Consider the following 6,868-nt stretch of genomic DNA (forward strand, 5'->3'; position numbering starts at 1 on the left):
TTATTTCTTACATTGTTAGCCCAGAAAATGTTTTGTGTTATTACATACAGCCGGAAAGAACTATTGAATATCAGAGTGGCGGTAACTCACCAGCACTGCCAGCATCACAACCAGGAATACGACTTTCCCGAAGCAGATCCTTTGTTAGCACCCCCCAGGGCAATTGAACTGATTCCAGAAGCCGACCCAAAACAACGCTGGCAAAGGAGAGGTACTGGTCTTCTAGTCCAATTTAGGAGGCGCGCACACCACCCACAGCCACCACGTGAATCACAGGCTACCTAAGTATGATTCTCAATCAGGGACAACGATTGACAGCTGTTTCTGATTGAGAATCATACCCGGCCGAACACAAACAACCCAACAAGAAAATAACACCTTGACAACCCACCACAACTCACGCCCTGACCAACTAAATAAACACAAGAAAAAGGAAAAACAGGTCAGGAACGTGACACTCTCCTCCTCCTTCACTTTTAAATACATTAGTTTGCGCTCATGAAATTCCATGGGAAGTTTCTCATGCATGCTCAGCCTCTTTGTCTTTGTCCTCTGGCCCAGGTTAGTGACACAATCTTCCCTCCTGGTTGCTGCAGTTGTAGCAGGTTGACCTTCATCCTGTTAAGCCCCTCCAAGCTATGGTGATCATCTGCCTCTAAAAAATGATTACATTGCTGCATTAGAGAACATTGTTTATGAATTATAATTTTTTATTATCGGAGTGCAAGAGATGACTGACAACATTACATATTCCCTGCAGTCTGGGGATGAATGAATGTGTCCTACCAAATTAGGATTGGAACGGTCCCCCATCTGTACTGTCCAAATGGTCATCATCGGGGATACCTTTCAGAGGTCGCTGGCTATCAATGATCCCAGTTAACAAGTCCCCCAGCTCATCTGTCTCTGGTCTTACCAATCTTGAAACGCTCCCTACAAGCAACAGCCTTTTTTCTCTTTTAATTGATTTTTATGTTTTTCCACAGGACCATAGAAAGAAAAGACAATATAGAGATGTTATTAGTAATTTTGTATTATATTGTTTGTTTTACATTTCTATCTCACAAATACATTTAGGCAGTGGTGGAAAAAGTACCCAATTGTCATACTTGAGTAAAAGTAAAGATACCTTAATAGAAAATGACTCAAGTAAAAGTCACATAGTAAAACACTACTTGAGTAAAAGTCTAAAAGTATTTGGTTTTAAATGTACATAAGTATCAAACGTAAATGTAATTGCTAAAATATACTAAAGTATCAAAGTAAAAGTAAAAGTATAAATAATTTCAATGTCCTTATATTAAAAAAGGGTTTGATCTGATGGGTTGAGTGATGCAGAAACCAATTTCATAAATCGGCTGACTGTAGAAAACCAAGCCTTGAGGTCAAAGGAATTGTCCATGGAGCTCTGAGACAGGATTGTGGCGAGTCACAAATATGGGGAAGGGTACCAAAAACATTCTGCAGCATTGAAGATCCCCAAGGACACAGTGGCCTCCATCAGTGGCCAAACTGAGCAATCGGGTGAGAAGGGTCTTGAACAGGGAGGTGACCAAGAACCCGATGGTCACTCTGACAGAGCTCTGGAGTTTCTCTGTGGAGACGGGAGAACCTTCCAGAAGGACAACCATCTCTGCAGCACTTCACCAATCAGGCCTTTATAATAGAGTGGGCAGATGGAAGCCACTCCTCAGTAAAAAGCACATGATAGCCTGCTTGGAATTTGCCAAAAGGCAACTAAAGACTCTCAGACCATGAGAAACAAGATTCTCTGGTCTGATGAAACCAAGATTGAAGTCTTTGGCCTGAATGCCAAGCGTCACGTCTGGAGGAAACCTGGACAGGGACTGGAAGATTAGTCAGGATCGAGGCAAAAAATAAGGAAAAATGAAAGGAGGAAAGTACAGAGCAATCCTTGATGAAAACCTCCTCCAGAGAGCTCAGGACCTCAGACTGGGGCGAAAGTTCACCTTCCAACAGGACAACGACCCTAAGCACACAGCCAAGACAACGCAGGAGTGGCTTCGGGACAAGTCTCTGAATGTCCTTGAGTGGCCCAGCCAGAGCCCGGACTTGAATCACATCGAAAATCTCTGGAGAGACCTAAAAATAGCTGTGCAGCAATGCTCCCCATCCAACCTGACAGAGCTTGAGAGGATCTGCAGAGAAGATTGGGAGAAACTCTCCAAATACCGGTGTGCCAAGCTTTTAGCGTCATACCCATGTAGACTCGAAAATGTAATCGCTGCCAAAGGTGCTTCAACAAAGTACCAAGTAAAGGGTCTGAATACATATGTAAGTGGGATATTTCAGTTTTTTATAAATTAGCAAACATTTCTAAAAAACAGTTTTTGCTTTGTCATTATTGGGTATTGTGTGTAGATTGATAAGAGGAAAAAACTATTTAATACATTTTAGAATAAGGCAGTTACGTAACAAAATGTGGGAAAAGTCAAGGGGTCTGAATACTTTCCGAAGGCCCTGTATATACAGGGCTACAGATGTAGAATCTTAATCTGATCGTCCTATTGCAGGAGAACTTTGCTGCAGGACATTTTAAACTTGTAGGCTAATTCTACTTAAATTAATCCAGATTTTTAAAAATTGCTTTCTGAGATGTTGATTAACTTCAGATGAATTAGTTCTAGACTAGGGAGTCCCAGACTAGGGTAAGTAAGGACTAACCACTTAATCTTTGTGAAGCCTGATTAGATTAACGATATCCACATGGTCCTGATCTGAGGATGCTTCAAAAAACAGGGATGGGACACTAATACGTTGCATTGTGTGGAATTGGAGCAAGTCACCTAAACCAAACAATGGACAGAGGTAAAAAAATAAATAACGGCCAAAGAATGTCAGTGACTTTGAAAAAACCCTCTTGAAGCTACTTTTGTCACACCACCCAATTATGGAGAATAAACATGAAATAATGCCTGGACAAGCATCTGTAATGAATTCAACTCAATTGAAAAAGTAATCAAAAGGAGGCTACAACAACTTCAGGTAAGATACTGTATTTATTGTTGGCCCACTTTTACAAAATTACAGTCGCTTTGAAATGTTACTTCTTCTTGTGTATTACAACACAGTGGGGCCTAAATGTAGTGGTGTAAAGTACTTAAGTAAAAATACTTTAAAGTACTACTTAAGTCGCTTTTGGGGGTATCTGTACTTTACGTTACTAGTTATATTTTTACTTTTACTTCGCTATATTCCTAAAGAAAATAACATACTTTTTACTCCATACATTTTCCCTGACACTCAAAAGTACATTTTGAATGTTTAGCAAGACAGGAAAATGGTTCAAGTCACACATCAAAATCTCTGGTCATCCGTACTGCCTCTGATCTGCCGGACTCACTAATGCTTTTTCATTTTTTTCTTTTGTAATGATAATTTTCTTAGTTTTTTTTGTTGTTTAAAACAAATATGTATATTTATTTTTTAGGGGGTGTTTTGTTTGTAATTTATGTCTGAGTGTTGAAGAGTACCCCTGGCTATCCGTCAATTTAAAAAACAAGAACATTGTGTCATCTGGTTTTCTTAATGGTTGAGATAGAACAGTCCCTATTTTATCAAATGTCTCAGAGTTGGAGTGCTGATTTAGGGTCAGTTTTGCCTTTTAGATCACATTTAATAAGAATACATGGACATGGAGGAACTGATTCTAGGTCAACAATCCATGAGCCTCCTTGTGAATAACTTTAAACATTAGGAACTGGTTGTGACAAGAAAATTACCTTAGGTCAGCCAACTCTCATTGGGCTGAAGCGGAAGCATAGGTCAGCCAACTCTCATTGGGCTGAAGAGGAAGCATAGGTCAGCCAACTCTCATTGGGCTGAAGCGGAAGCATAGGTCAGCCAACTCTCATTGGGCTGAAGCGGAAGCATAGGTCAGCCAACTCTCAGTGGGCTGAAGCGGAAGCATAGGTCAGCCAACTCTCAGTGGGCTGAAGCGGAAGCATAGGTCAGCCAACTCTCATTGGGCTGAAGCGGAAGCATAGGTCAGCCAACTCTCATTGGGCTGAAGAGGAAGCATAGGTCAGCCAACTCTCATTGGGCTGAAGAGGAAGCATAGGTCAGCCAACTCTCATTGGGCTGAAGCGGAAGCATAGGTCAGCCAACTCTCATTGGGCTGAAGAGGAAGCATAGGTCAGCCAACTCTCATTGGGCTGAAGAGGAAGCATAGGTCAGCCAACTCTCATTGGGCTGAAGAGGAAGCATAGGTCAGCCAACTCTCATTGGGCTGAAGCACAGTGGTGGGAAAAGTACTCAACACTACTTGAGTAAAAGTTTTAAAGTATTTATTTTTAAATATACTTAAGTATCAAAAGTAAAAGTATAAATCAGTTGAACGTTCTTATATTAAGCAAACCAGATGGCACAATTTTTTGTTGTTGCCAGGGGCACACTCCAACACTCAGACATAATTTACAGACAAAGCATTTGTGTTTAGTGAGTCTGCCAGATCAGAGGCAGTAGGGATGACCAGGGATGTTCTCTTGATAAGTGTGTGAATTGGACCATTTTCCTGTCAAAATGTAACAAGTACTTTTGGGTGTCAGGGAAAATGCATGGAGTAAAAATTACATTATTTTCTTTAGGAATGTAGTGAAGTAAAAGTAAAAGTTGTCAAAAATAGAAATAGTATAGCACAGATACTTCAAAAAACGTCTTAAGTAATACATTAAAGTATTTTTACTTAAGTACTTTACACCACTGCTGAAGCATAGGTCAGTCAACTCTCATTGGGCTGAAGCATAGCACATCCTATACTTAAGGCAAGGTGGTAGTCAACATGGTTGTTATTACTAGGGCCATGTGTGCAATCATGTGACATACCTGGATTTTAACATTGATTTAAAGCTTTTTCATTTAACAGTCCCCTTTTCTTTTTCTGTCGGACGGACAATTGCTTACATAGTCACCCGAATCTCTTCACCACATGCAGTTTGATAACGCAGCTACAAACACATGCAAAACAAGCCGCCTTGCCTCAGGTGCAGTTTTTGATTGACATTTTTATGATGCACAGCTTCACACTGAATTTCACTATTGTGTTAAAACTAAAATTAGTAGCAGATGCATGATGAATGGTTTATCACCGGGACACTAGGTGAAATGTGTTCAGTCCTGGTGTTATCCTCTGGTAGTGGATAGTGACAATGTTTACTGGGCCGGAGAAGAGGACAAGGTGTGTGTGCTCTGAGGGGTAATGTCAGTGTCTGTCTGTGTGCTCTGAGGGGTAATGTCAGTGTCTGTCTGTGTGCTCTGAGGGGTAATGTCAGTGTCTGTCTGTGTGCTCTGAGGGGTAATGTCAGTATCTATCTGTGTGCTCTGAGGGGTAATGTACTATGAGGGGTAATGTCAGTGTCTGTCTGTGTGCTCTGAGGGGTAATGTACTATGAGGGGTAATGTCAGTGTCTGTCTGTGTGCTCTGAGGGGTAATGTCAGTATCTATCTGTGTGTAATGTACTATGAGGGGTAATGTACTATGAGGGGTAATGTCAGTATCTATCTGTGTGCTCTGAGTGGTAATGTACTATGAGGGGTAATGTCAGTATCTATCTGTGTGCTCTGAGGGGTAATGTACTATGAGGGGTAATGTCAGTGTCTGTCTGTGTGCTCTGAGGGGTAATGTCAGTATCTATCTGTGTGCTCTGAGGGGTAATGTACTATGAGGGGTAGGTTGATGTGGGAAAAAACACCTCTCAGATCACCTCAGAGCATCGCTCTCGTCAGTTTACCTGGCTTTACACATGTCCACAATACACCAATGCATTGCTTTGGTTTAGTACAAAGAGGTTTTTCCATAGTATGTAGACCAGCAGTCAGCTACACTTGGTCAGGAGTGAGAACTCCCTGTGTTGGAGAGTGTGAGCTGTCTGTGCTAAAGTGACTGTGGATCTGAGACATAACCACCTTTCACATAAATCCGTTTCCTTAACACATTTTCCACACCAAAGGCAATGTAGAAAACTTCAATAGGCCTATGTCATTTAATAGCAAAGGCCGTTAATTCCAGACATTTAAAAATACATCATTGTCTTCCTGAACTGAACATCTGTGAACCAGACGAGTATTCAACCAGACACGTTTCATTTAATTCCTATAGGCTAGACTCTTAACTTTGAGGGGAAATTCAACTCACCTTGGTGGTCATATGAAAACATCATAAACTACTTCTGCCTTCTTTAGAGAATGTAGGACTATCCCTCCCTAGTCATACAGCTACACGTAATAATTCCTGTTTGTTTACCAATGCTATTGAACAATCTACAGCTCAGTGGCATAGCTGGGATGCACATTGCTCAGTTCATGGCCAGTTCGTCGGGGGGGGGGGGGGGGGGGGGGGGGCTTGTCCAACTTAAAGTGTCATAAAAAAAAATACACTCCCCTCTCCAACGTAAAAAATATTTCCACATGACCCTCCCATTTTACTGAAAAGAACATTGTACACCCTCCCCCGCATACAATCAACTCACAATATTGTTCCATGAACAGGTTTCTGTGCCAATGCACCACAACCAGTAAGCAAAGCATACCGATTTCGGGCACTTCAACATTATGGTATACGTCAACATTATTTTAGGAAGACTTGAAGAAGAATGGCCAGCTACTGGGCCTTTCTAGACATTATAAACTGTCCAGAGTAGACCCACAACTGGTCCAAATGGAATGAATGGAATTAAATATTCACATCACAGGGCTTTTGCGTCGTTATTCAAATGAGATTTTCACTGCAGTTTACAACCTAGAGTAGAATTTTGTACTCACTTGAAAACAATTATGCAATTTTTCATTTCATTGTGGTGTTGTAGGCTAGTCTAGGTAGGATAATAATATGGTCCCTAAACAAGCTCAG

Source organism: Salvelinus fontinalis, chromosome 22 (genome assembly GCF_029448725.1).
Source record: "Salvelinus fontinalis isolate EN_2023a chromosome 22, ASM2944872v1, whole genome shotgun sequence".
Taxonomy (NCBI): Eukaryota; Metazoa; Chordata; class Actinopteri; order Salmoniformes; family Salmonidae; genus Salvelinus; species Salvelinus fontinalis.